The sequence below is a fragment of the Gasterosteus aculeatus genome, chromosome X (genome assembly GCF_964276395.1).
Source record: "Gasterosteus aculeatus chromosome X, fGasAcu3.hap1.1, whole genome shotgun sequence".
In the NCBI taxonomy this organism is placed as follows: Eukaryota; Metazoa; Chordata; class Actinopteri; order Perciformes; family Gasterosteidae; genus Gasterosteus; species Gasterosteus aculeatus.
The window spans coordinates 21,825,432-21,838,772 of NC_135698.1; the positions used below are offsets into that span (position 1 = coordinate 21,825,432).

Genomic DNA, 13,341 nt, shown 5'->3' on the forward strand with positions numbered 1-13,341 from the left:
CATCTTCCGCCGCAAACTAAAGACAGACTCTACCTCGACTAAAGACTAACAAACTGTAGCACTTAAATTGTACTTGTAACGTCACTCATCTATAGCAAATTGTAAATTGGCTTATTTGAGGAAATTGCACTTTCTTGTTTCTTGTTCTCCTGAGTTTGTACCCTATGGTTGAATGCACTTATTGTACGTCGCTTTGGATAAAAGCGTCCGCTAAATGACATGTAATGTAATGTAATGTAACTTTTCCTTAGATCAGTAAACGAGGTTGAAATTGGTGGGTTTTAAAAAAATAATGCAAATCTCTGGAATTCTCCTCTTCTCAGAAAGAGCCGAACACAATAAATGATTCTCTCACCTTTGTAAAGCGGCCTTTCCTCTCCACCAAGGTCTGAACGTGACTTTGCATGGCCATATTACACAGCCCCTTGAGTCCTAATTAGCCCGTTACTTTTACAGCTATTGACACATGGTTGTGGAATTAAAGGACAAACACACTGCAATTACTTTTACGAGGAGCACTTTTTTGAAGTCTCATGGGTTATAATGCAATTCCCATGATATTCCTATTGTGCAACATTGCTTTCACCTTACAACTTTGACAAGCTGCGAGCTGCAAGTAATCATCAGCTAGAAGCCGCTGCTGTGAGGGTTCACCTTGATGCATCTCTTTTGCAAAATGATTCATTGGCCTACGCTCTTTTTTTTCTTCTATGTTCCTTTACCGGATCATTAAAGCACCTTTTGGCTTGAACCGTGGTGTGGTACACATCATCCACAGCACCCCCCCGCCCACTGACCTGCACCTCCAACTATCGAGAAGCTGTTCCTCACGCGGCGTGAAAAACAACAGCCAACAAATGGCTTTACCATAGGGAGTAAACGACTCTTTCACAATCAATGCTATTACCCTCCGATGCAACACATTAGTTACTGCCACTTGGCACCGAGGCAGGTTGTTTGTCAACCAACTGCGTTTCCAGATTGGGTTTCCTGTGAAAAGCTGCGAAGAGGACGAAGGCTCATTCCGACATTAAATAAGCTGCAAATTACTGACTGGGTCGACCACGTTATTTCTTTGATGCGTGTCTTATATCATCACTTGGGAAACAAAGTGCTCTTCCTCTCGGTTGTCCTCAGCCGACTCGCTAACACACAGCACTGGGACATCTAGTCTTATTAAGCCAATGCTCGCTGTAACTCGCCACGCTAAGTTGGCCGCGGACAAAATAATTGGCCGTATCAATTAGGGTCTGCGCACTGTCTCCCCATCACACTGGCGCACGTCACCCCTCTCCAGGGGGGAAAAGAACAAAGGATGTCCAGCTCTACATTTCTCTAGCATTTTAGTTTGGGTAATTTTGAATTAACACAAAAACATTCTGCTGAGTTATCAGCAACCTCCAAAAAAACAATGATCCAAAGATCTGCTCGAAGGGCTGCCAATCTTTTCTCTCATTCTCTTTTTTTTTAAGGACGCAACAGGAGAGTAACCTTCTATATGAGATTTTTGTTTGCCACTGAGAATGAAACAAATTGAAGGAATTTGTTGACTCCTCTGTTTTTGTCTTACTCTCTTGACCCTGAAGAGGAATACCTCTCTGATCATTGTGTTTTTCATTCCAACCTGCCAGCCCCGGCTTAAGAATTTGGGCCGCTGCTAACCATCTATTTGCTGTTATTTCTTTGACTTTCCGTATCAGTGACTGATACGATACTATAGTCATAAAACTGAAACATTAAACCCCTCTCGAATATGTCTGCATCTCTGCTACGGGGCCTTCAGACATCCAGACGACCTGAAATCCCACTATAGCAAATTGTAAATTGGCTTATTTGATGAAATTGCACTTTCTTGTCTCTTGCTCTTCTGAGTTTGTATCCTTATGGTTGAATGCACCTATTGTAAGTCGCTTTGGATAAAACGCCAGCTAAATGACATGTAATGTAATGTAATTGAAGTTAAGCCACTGTCATCATTGCACTGCACATTCTGTACAAGCATATTTTCTTTAAACCAAGCTAGTCTGCTAAATTTGTTGTTGATTCTGCTGTTTTAAGTTAATTTGATTGCTAGTTTGCTTTAGCTCTTTTTTAGTGACTGGACTGCCAGTTCTCGCTGTAGACTCTGCTATATTAGATTAAATTGACTGCTAGCGTGCCCACCTATCTTTGCTAGGTCTGACCTGATCTAACTCTCTTTTGCTTTCTCTTCTGAAGCAAAGCCGACTTGAATCATTGAAACTCTCAGTTTGTCAAAACAGCAGACTGTGAATGTTCACTGATTAGGGTGGCAAAGTGGTTGTTGTAGAGCGTTTCCGAAGACTCGTTGCACGAAGACAAGAAGGACAAAGACAAGGGAGTGGGAGGGTTCAGGGCCACTGAGTGCGGCACCTCTGACTGCAAATTCTTAATAATGTGTTTGACCCCTGTACCTGTAACTGTTCAAATCTCTTCCTGCAGATACTACAGGCTAGGTCTGCTCTTTATCGTAACCTCTCCTCTCTCACCGATCCCACCTGCTCCACACATGTCCAGCACCTTGTCACAGGAGGCCTTCGGAACTGCCAGTCAGCTACTCGAAAGGCAGACTTCATCTCCGGCTTTTGCGGCAATCGCTTGACTTCCTCGCTCTCACTGAAACCTGGATCACACCTGAGAACACATCCACCCCAGCTGCTCTCTCCTCCGCCTTCTCCTTCAGCCACACACCCAGACCCACTTGTAGGGGTGGTGGCACAGGTTTACTCATTTCACCCAAATGGAGCTTTTCTCTTTACCCTCTTTTACCTTCCACCCCACTGTCCATGCTGCTGTGACAGTTACTCACCTGGTACAATTAAATATTGTTGATGTCTACCGTCCGCCAGGCTCTTTGGGTCATTTCTTGGAAGAATTGGATATCCTCTTGTCCAACTTCCCTGAAAATGGACCTCCGCTCATCCTCCTGGGTGACTTCAACATCCAGACAGAGAAGTCATCTGACCTCTTACACCTACTTTCTTCCTTCGCTGTCACTCAGTCCCTCTTCTCCTACTCACAAAGCCGGCAATCACCTCGACTACATCTTCACCAGGAACTGCTTTACCTCTAACCTCTCTGTAACTCTACTTCACGTCTCTGTCTACTTCTTCATCTGCTACTCTCTTCAGCTCTCTCTAACGACCCCACCAACTGACTCTGTACCTGTTCGTTGCGATATTCGCTTGCTCTCTCCCTCCTCTCTGGCCTCCTCTGTTCTATCATCTCTCCCTTCAACTGACTCTTTCTCACTCTTACATCGCTGCCGCAGAGACTCTCCTCTCCACTTTGTCCTTCTCTCTCGACTCCGTCTGTCCTCTTACGACACGACAGGCCGGCAGATCCCCTTTGGCTTCGTAGCTGTGAACCGGTGTGTGCCGAGAGAGCCACCATGCGAGCGTCAGAAAGGAAATGGCGTAAAAATAAACAACCGATGACCTGCTTGCGTTTCAATCTCTTCTCTCCTCTTTCTCTGCCTCTATCTCTGCTGCCAAAAGCTCTTTCTACCAATTCAGAATTCAGTCTTCATTTTCTAACTTGCCCTCTTGACCCCATTCCATGACATGGTCTACAATCTATCGCTCCTGGCTGTTTCCCCAATTCTCTAAAGGACGCAAGAGTTAACCCTCTCCTGAAGAAACCCACTCTCCTTCTGAAGAAAACAACTACAGACCGGTCTCTCTTCTTCCCTTTTTGTCCAAAACTCTTGAACGTGCGATCTTTATCCAACTCTCCTCCTATCTCCACCATAACAACGTCCTTGACCCCCACCAGTCAGGCTTCAAGGCCGTTCCACAGAGACTGCTCTCCTTGCTGTCTCAGAGCAACTCCACACTGCTAGAGCCGCCTCTCTCTCTCCTCTGTCCTCATCCTTCTGGACCTCTCCGCTGCATTTGACACAGTAAACCACCAGATCCTTATTTCCACCTTCAGGAACTTGGTGTCTCAGGCTCTGCTCTCTCCCTTCTCTCATCCTACCTTGAGGGCCGCACCTACCGGGTGACCTGGAGAGGATCTGTGTCGGAACCTTGTCCTCTTACTACTGGAGATTTTCAGATGGTGAGCAGACATCCACTGAGAGATGTCAGTCAGACAGGCAGAGATCCGTGCCGCCACCTGAGTGTCTGAGTGAGGGAAGGAGAGAATTAGTTGGGTGTCATCGGCATAGCTGTGGTAGGAGAAGCCATGCAAGCGAATGACAACGCCGAGAGACTTGGTGTAGAGCGAGAAGAGGAGGGGACCGAGGATGGAACCTTCCAGTTGTAAGAGGACAAGGTTTCGCCACAGATCCTCTCCAGGTTACCCGGTAGGAGCGGCCATCAAGGTAGGATGAGAGAAGGAAGAGAGCAGCGCCTGAGACACCAAGTTCCCGAAGGGCGGAAATAAGGATCTGATGTTTTACTGTGTCAAATGCAGCAAAAAGGTCCAGAAGGATGAGGACAGAGGCGGCTCTAGCAGTGTGGAGTTGCTCTTAGACAGCAAGGAGAGCAGTCTCTGTGGAATGGCCTTGAAGCCTGACTGGTGGGGGTCAAGGAGGTTGTTATGGTGGAGATAGGAGGAGAGTTGGCTAAAGATCGCACGGGAATAAGAGAGACCGGTCTGTAGTTGTTTTCTTCAGAAGGGTTGAGGGTGGGTTTCTGCTTGACTCTTGCCTCCTGAGGCAGAGAGTTGGGAAAACAGCCCGATAACAGAAGTGTTAATGAGACAGGTGAGGAAAGGAAGATGGTCAGGAGCGTTAGATTGTAGAACATGTGATGGAATGGGGTCAAGAGGGCAGGTGGTCGGATGGGCAGAGCTTAATAGGGTAAGAATTTGGTTAGGAGACAGGGGGGTGAAGGAGGGAAGCGAGGGCGATAGAGGTGAAGTCAGTGGGACACAACTAGTTGGAGGTGGGTTTGAGAAATAGGTGCGTATATCAGGATTTTTTTTGGGTAAAATAGTTGACAAACTCTCCCGAAGGGTTGATTGGGGGAGGAGGACTGGGGGGTTCAAGGAGGTTGGAGATGATAGAAAAGAGTTTTTTGGGGGTTAGAATATGAGGACTCAATTCTGGATTGGTAGAATCATCTCATTCTCTTCACCTTGTCCATATGCCCTTCCCACCTGCAGCCCATTCCCTCATTAGTCCCTCAGTATTTAGGTCCCCACACTTCCCAGATTTTCTTGTGTGTATTACAAGTTTTCCAGCGTCTCTCGATCAGCCTGATATCCTGTTCTGACTTAGCCTGCCTTTTTCACCACAAACTCCCTGCCTGCACCTTTTCCGATTTGTTCACCTGCCTGATTCCATCTTGCTACTGAACCCTGCCTATTCTCGTTTACGGATTCCCTGCCTGCCCCTCTGGATTTGTTTGCCTGTTGGACTGATAACTCGGTTTTGACCCTGACTGAATTAGTAAAGAACTTTGATTGGATTTCTGTCTCCGAGTTGTGCTTTTGGGTTCTAATGCCTGTAACTCTTACAGTAATACTCGCTGCCATCCTTGGTGTGTTTCAGGTTCACAGCAGTGAACCGCAGTCAGAGGAGGGCTGGTCTCTTGGAGTGTCGATTTGAAAGAATGGGAGGCATCTCCCGATACCCACCTGTGTCCAGCTCTGAAGAGAACTGGATGCAAAAGTACCGGCGAGAGTGGGAGGAATCACCAGGGGTTCGCAGAGTCGCCCCCCCCACCCTTCCCGTAACGTCGTTCCCCCAGTCGGTTGCGCCGTCCGCCTTCATTGGATTGAGGCCGTGGCACACAAAGAACGTACTCAACAGATGTGTATGTGTACAGTTGTCACAACTGAATTTTTGGAGTTATTTAGCCTTGCCTATATTCTTTTTCTTGGAGTTTTTGATATTCAACACACTATTATAACTGCATTTCATAAATGTGCATAAGATTCTCCACCCGACTCTCTCCGACTCCGTTTCTTGCTAAACTGCATCCGCTCTAATCCGTTTTTTGTCGGTTAAAGGCATCAATATTTCATGTAAAACCGCCTCTAAACCATTAAAGCCAACCTTGGATGAAGCTCAGCCATGTAATCTTTGGCAGTGTGGTGCACCCCCCAATGTGAGCGGCGATGACCTTTTGTGCACTGATGCTTTGCAATCATTCTAAAAGCAGAATCTTAGCACAACCACATACATAAGACTAAATCTTTTGAAAGAGGAAGTTGCCGCTCACTCTTAAGCATGTGTTCTGTTGGCAAATGGAACTATCCGACAGCTCTGCTCAATTCAACCCAGCCACCGTTTTTGTATTTTGTGACATAACAAGAAGAGAAAAAAAAGCAATCCCATTGCGTGCTGCGACTTTTCATTAATTCAGCAAACACATTGACGTCCTACAGTCAGTTCTTCTGAGCAAGATCCTTGTGGAAATGATTACCAAAGCTATTATATATTTGAGATAAATGACTATTGAATATTCATTTAGAGGACCATTGAAACATACATCAAAGACAAAGTAGATTAATTCACAGCGACACTTTAATGTCAATATACACTTACAAATTGTTGAAAAATGTATTTGCATTTTCGGTCCCGCTGAGGGTCAAATAGTGTGCTGACATTCACACTAATAGACACAAGCTTTGTGTCTATTTTCATTTTCCAATCACAAACATGATAACACGGTGAGTTGCCGCGGTAACAGCCGGCATACTGCTGCCATACAAGAGCATGCATACATTCAAAAGTATTCCCTACCTTTACAGCCTTTGCTTCGCGTGTTATGTTAACATTCTGTCAGTGTTTACTAAAACGCATGGTGGGTGTGCACTCTGGAGGAAAATGGTAGCAGAGCACAAAGCTGCTCCCCGTAAATCCTTTTATATGATAGCAGCGTGCCCCGGGATCCTGAAGGAAGCTGACCTTGAATTCTTGTTTTGTGCTTAGCAAAGATTAGAGGAAATCTTCAACAAACACGTTTCAGAGAGATCGTTTCCCTCCGCTTTATTTTGAAAAACACAAAACATGGCTAGTTTCGAGCTCCAATGTGTGTCTGTGGACAGGAGGGAAAAACACCATTTTTTTTAATCTTATCATTTTCTTTTTGTTCTTTTTTCAGATCAGTCGCAAGCCGATCTCAGTGGGGTATTTAGCGACATGGACCCTCCTCTTCTTCCTCATGCAGATTCCATGTAACGTTAAACGAGTATCTTCATGACCGTGGGTTTGCCGTAAATGTTTTTTTCTATCTATTGAGAATCTGGCACAACACAGCGACTTGCAAGTAGCGCAGCGTCTTAAATAAAAGGATTTGTGTCTTAGTGCGGCTTTAGAAATGAACACAAAGGGATTCTGGATTTGCTCATCAAGCCTGAAAAAACGGGTTGTTTGGCCAATGTTTTGATAACCGACCACTGCCCGTTCAGTGTTTCCCATCATTATATCAGGGGTGCCCCCCTGCCCCGGAAAAAGTCTGAATCCCCCCCCCCCATGAAGTTGTGAACCTAGGGGAGACAGTGCAGTCTACCTAATCAATGGGAACAACGCGTATACGTTCTCCGACTCTTGTCATTTAGCCGTTTTATCTGTTTAAGTTGTGTAGCATGCGGTTCGATACATTTGTCCCTCTGTTGCTCATCTCCATGTTTCCATCATCCGAACAGCAGGTCACATGATCTGAAAGCACCTTACGATCTTATTGTAACGGACTGACATGTTCTGTGAGTGAGGTTACACAAGAGTTGGTCCTTAATGGACATTTTTTTTTCCTTACATTATTTTAACTTTTATACTTTTAAGTAGTTTTGAAACCAGTACTTTTATACTTGTATATAAACCCTAGTATGTATACTTCTACTTGAGTAATGAATGTGAAGACTTTTGACACCTCTGGTCATGGCTGCCTTTTACTGAACTCCACGTGCTGGTACATATCTGGATTGCACAAAGTAAACATCTCTGATTAATTCATCATTCATTTATCATTCAACTTCACGACAACAACTAAAGGTTGGGATTCTTTTGTATGTGGGATATGTACTTGGAGTAAATGGTAGATGGAGATGAAGACATACTGTCACGGTGCGGTGCACTTCCTGTCTTATTTTGTAGTTTTCTGCCACTCGTGTCCCCGGGTAACTTTACTTCCTGCCTGGTCCCGTCATCCCCTGTGATCGTCTAATAGTTTCCACCTGTGTCCAATCACCTGCACCTCCCTTGTGTATTTAAGCCGTGTGTATTGTTAGTCACTGGTGGCGTCATTGTCTGTAGTCACGGATGTCCCTGTCTACCGTCTAGATGTGCGTGCGTGCGTGCGTGCGTGCGTGCGTGCGTGCGTGCGTGCGTGCGTGCGTGCGTGCGTGCGTGCGTGCCTGCCTTTTTGTCTATTAAAGCCTCTTTCGTTAAAGTCTGCGTTTTGAGTCCTGCCTTCCTACCCAACCCTGACACATACGTTCACATCCATCCTCAGTCCAAACGTAGCCTTTCAGTCGAGTGATTCTGGTCACTAATGCACTGCATGGACATGCTGGGAACATCTTCTAATTACTGAAGCCCACTTTACCCCGAGCTTGATATATGGAGCTGCTTTGATTACCTCTACAGTTACTTTAATATAGCACACTTAAAGCTATTTAACATTCTACATGTTGTATTTTCTTGTTTCTGAATTTTAACAACACGATTTATTTTAATGCATTAGAAAAAGCTTGCATGGTGCCAAAGCTCTGCGGCTAGAATGCTGGACCAAAGTAAACACTGGTAGTTGCCCTGGAATATATTATGCCTCAGCCAAGGTCATGAATGAAAGATATGCATTTGTTATTGAGGTGGAAGTCGTCTATGTTTTCTGTTGTGTAAAGCAGAGCAGATACATGCTTGCATTGGTAACATAAGTTGCGTTGACAACCTTTGATATCACCTAAACTCTGGAGAGCAATAATTTTATGACACACTAACATTCCTCCTCCATCTATCAAGTCCAGTGGGCACGGAGCACAATGAGCGAGTGGGAGGTGGGGAGATATATGTGGAAAAAAACACAAAACATGTAGAAGATCTTTCTTGAGACTGGTTACATAACAGAGAAAACATTTGCTGCGTCTAGCCTGCTGGTTTCTTACATGACTGTGAAACTGACCACCACAGGGATTTAGGTTATTACAACGTATGTGTTCCAACACATTGTTTTATGTAAATGTGTTTGTAAATGTGATCCGAGGGATTTACATGTCCACTTGCTCTGAATTAGTAGCCCTAGTGTAAGTTTTCACATTAAAGGGCTTAAGTCAAGGGATGGTGAAAGCTGTCTACTCGCCATCTTAGCAAAGGATGAGATGAATCTCATTTAACCAAAGTCACCGAGAACCACCAGCCTGCAGACAAATGAAGCCATATTCACCTCCCCTGTTATTTGAGTCTAGCAGAACATTCATAATGCTCACACATCGTATTCAACACACCTATAGCTGGTCCGTGTGAGTTCAGTATGTCTGTCTGAGAGCAGATGTTGGCACCTTGATGTTCCAGATCTCAGTGTGAAGGGTTGGAGAAGGGGCTTTACATCCCTGGCCCAAATTGCTTATATAATCCCATCGCATGATGAGCTCTTTGAAATAATGCAAATTGATTGAACATGTCAAGAATACTAGTCCAAAAAAACACCACCAAACCACAAAATAGGCCAATAAGATGGAAGGTAGATTATCCAAAGTGGTTTTGAATGGCGATGAAGGTTTTTCCTTTTAATCTTTAATTATAACCAATGGACATTTCTGTACAAACAATGATGGATAGAAAAGGTCCAACACTTTTATTTCTGCCTTTGTTTCCTAATTGTGAAAATCCTGGTATTGCTGTCAGTTATTTGTCCAAACTGATTTGATTGTTATCCAAGCAGAAGTATTTTGCAAAGTATTTTGTTCTGCTCAGACGCAGCTTGAAAGGATTCTACAATTATACCCAACGGAGATTCTGCTGTAGCTTATTCGATTTTGAACCGTCTGTGTGAAGAGATCCTTTGGTGAAATCAGAACACAATTATCTACTTTTGACAACTTGTATTGGAAGCTGAAGGGTTAGAACCAGAGGGATATGGTTTCTAATTGGACAAAGAATGATTCACTGTCCTAAAGCACAAGAAACCAATTATGTTGGTAGGTGCTGGGTGTAAACAGACGTCTTCAGTCAACCGTTCTCTGAGGAGACGTTTCTGAATTCCTGATCAATCAAATACAGTCAGGGGGTGTAATGATGTGTACAGATAAATATTGTGTTTGCAAACCAACAGGGCAGCGTGTTTGAAATGCAGCCGCTGTGACGGAAACAAGAAGAATCCCAAGCTGACTTTACCAGTGGCGCCAGAGCGTAGATGTTGGTTCTCCTTCAAGAATCTGATTAACAGGTTTCATAAAGTCAAATCAAGTAACTCAAAGCCATGTACTGAATATTCTCCCGAGATGATTTACTTACGAGTCCTCCCTCTGTTTGGTGGAAATGGATGGAGTTACACGCAGTGGAGGATGTTCATGAATCAAAGGTCAAGTCGTAGGGGTTTTGTATGCAAGGTCGAGTGCAAGTCACAGAACAAGAGCACTTCTCATTAGCGCTTTCCTGAAAGGTGTCCCTACATTGTTGTTATGCAAATTACGAATCATTTTCAGATGCTCTACATGGCAGATATCCTGCGCACCAGAATATGTCAGCTCCATTCTTTGGGTACAGTGCATGCTATGTTATATACTAATGGAGAAGCAAAAAAAACTACTGCTTAGTGTTGGACTCTATAAAGTGATGTTGAATATAAGAAGATTGATGTGTGAAGTTTTTAATAATCTTCTGAACATTCATACCGGATACTAGATATTTAAATTGACCGTTTTGTGCACACATTTAGTGTAAATAAATGAAAAACTATTTCAGAGTGATATATAAAGACACAGATGTGTGGATGTGGATCAGTGCATTTTTAATACAATGCACCAATATCACACTACTTCCAGCTTGGTAATAAGGAGTCATATTGTGTAATTAAGTAAGTGATATCCAGGTAATAGAACAGGGTTTAAAATATTATAAGAACAATCATATGGGGGCAACAAGGATCTTTCTTCTAAAGATTAGAAGAAACAAGTATATTATAGTACAGTAATGTGGCAGTATTATGGTCATATGTTAAAAATAAAATCAGTGTTAAATCATGCAATATTTGGGGGAAAAAAATAGTGCTGTGGTTGCATTAACGAGGTAATAACCACGCAGCTTTACCCAGATACATTTTAAATTCACAGGTGTTAAACTGCTACATCAAAAACAGGAGAAAAAGAATACAAGTAAATACACATCATTGAGGCTGCTGTTAAAATAAGCGCAGTTGTTTTCGCTGTACAGTGACTGGAAATTGAATTTGGTTTTAATTTGAGGAAGCCTAACAAAGACACACAAGAGATGTCAGGTAACTTTTAGGTCCAAAATGCTCTATTGAGTCAGAGGCGCATGGGAAGCTTCCCCATTCTCCCTGTCGGCACCTTACGGCAGCACTGAAAATAAAATAAAGAAAAGCCCCATTCGCCTGCCCGTATGTCTCGTACATCTTCATTCATGCGGAAGGCCGTCCGTCAATTTTACTGCACATCGGCTTCCTCTCCGCGCAGCATCGATGATAGATGGACCTAAGTGCAGCTAGATAACTACGGCAGGGGATGATAAAAATGTGAAAACACACACCCTAGACAGGAAATTGGCCATTTTAGAGCAATTGACACAGAGGAGCTTGGAGTGATGGCACTTCCTGTAATGCTCATCCTCTGTAAAGCCTGGATGTCGGGTGGACTGCTGGGAGATGGCTACAGTCCACTGGACAGATTGCCGACCTGCCAACCTAATAGATCTCATTTATTCATTTTTTTTTCTCCATAGCTATTTCTTCCTTTCAAAAGGGTCAAGCCTAAGATGAAAAAGTTTTATCTGATATCCTCGTAATTGTAACAAGTTAGGATATGGTGAGCTAACAATAAGTCATCGAATGAGGTGGAATTAAACAAAGTAGGACAACAATTATTTGTCAGCCAAACAGGTGTGTTGATGGATCCTGGCCGAAACACATATTTATTGACATGACCTGTGTTCACATGGCAAGATGTCATTCTCCCTGTTTTAGAGCAAGCAGTTCGTACACGTGGGTGTGAGTATCACTTCAGTGCTGATTAATAATTAATCTGTGTGTTGTCGGAAAGTGCAACTGGTCCAATACTTCTCAAATTGCATTACCTCTGAGACCAGACGATTGCATTGCAGGAGATGATTCGCTTATGGACCGGCTAAAAACAACATTTTCTGCCTTTTGATTAGGCAAAGCATCTCGAAAGGCAAACGAAGGAGAATTTGTGGTACTACAGGGATCACAGGAAAAACCAGTACATTCAACTCATGTTAAGCACATAATTGAATAAATCCAATGCAGCTAAATAAAAGTGTGCTTCAACACTTCTGAGTTACAACCCAGAACCTCAACTGGATTATTACAGTCACCCATAAACTACATTCATATACAACTGAGTTAAACAAGAACCTTTTTGAACCCTGAAATTGACAATAATTACTGTTGTGACATGCCTCCTGCAACCTGCGTGTGAAGCACCCGAAATTCATGCATTCGGATTATGTTTCGGCGTTCATGTATGGACCAGTGATGTTGATTGGCACTAATTAGGACATGAGAGGACATCATAAAATTCAACATTTTAAGTTAGATGGCTGTGAGATGAGTCGCCTGTTGATCACACCCATACACATTAGCGCCTGAGATGGTGTCGTGTTGTTCTCTCCATGCTTTTCCTAACAGTGTTAAATGTCGGTTGGTTTATAATATGTCAGGCACGGCCTGCGAAACACGTGCATTTCAGTACAGCCTGAATTTAGAGATGATGTCAGATTTGCCATAATTTTTGGTTGTGCAATGATACTCACGGGCAGTAATTGCTGTCCTGCTGATTCCAACGAGCTGCTGGAGCTGCTACTGTGCAGAAAGTTGGAAGCTGGAGGTGTGAGCTGGATAACTTCTCTCCTTAATCCACATACCCTCGCAGCACTCCTTCTTCACTTGATCAGCCACCTGCAGGGACCAAGCAACAGTGGAAACCTTACTCCCAAGCTGGTAACACACATGCGTATATTACTGCGCCCCTGTTGCCAGGGAAACATTTTGACATCGTAAAATGACCCTAAACCACCAATACATTGAATGTGGATGTTTCTGCATTAGGTCAAAGTAAGTGATACAGCACAGGTAGTCACTCAAAGAACAAGTAGCTTAGTTGTTATGTTGTACGAAAGTTATATGTCATGATAACAAGTAAAAAACAGAGTCTTGCATTTCAAAAAGCTGTCTG

At 43.6% G+C, this 13,341-nt stretch overlaps 1 protein-coding gene across 1 annotated transcript in view; it reads right to left on the bottom strand.

The window, feature by feature from the left end:
* The window catches only part of lingo1a (leucine rich repeat and Ig domain containing 1a), a 92,709-nt gene that overhangs the window by 45,083 nt on the left and 34,285 nt on the right, over positions 1-13,341 (bottom strand). Inside the window, exon 2 of the mRNA XM_040163078.2 lies at positions 12,920-13,064. The gene's annotated coding sequence lies outside the window, so the exon portion shown is untranslated. The remainder of the gene's footprint in view (positions 1-12,919; positions 13,065-13,341) is intronic.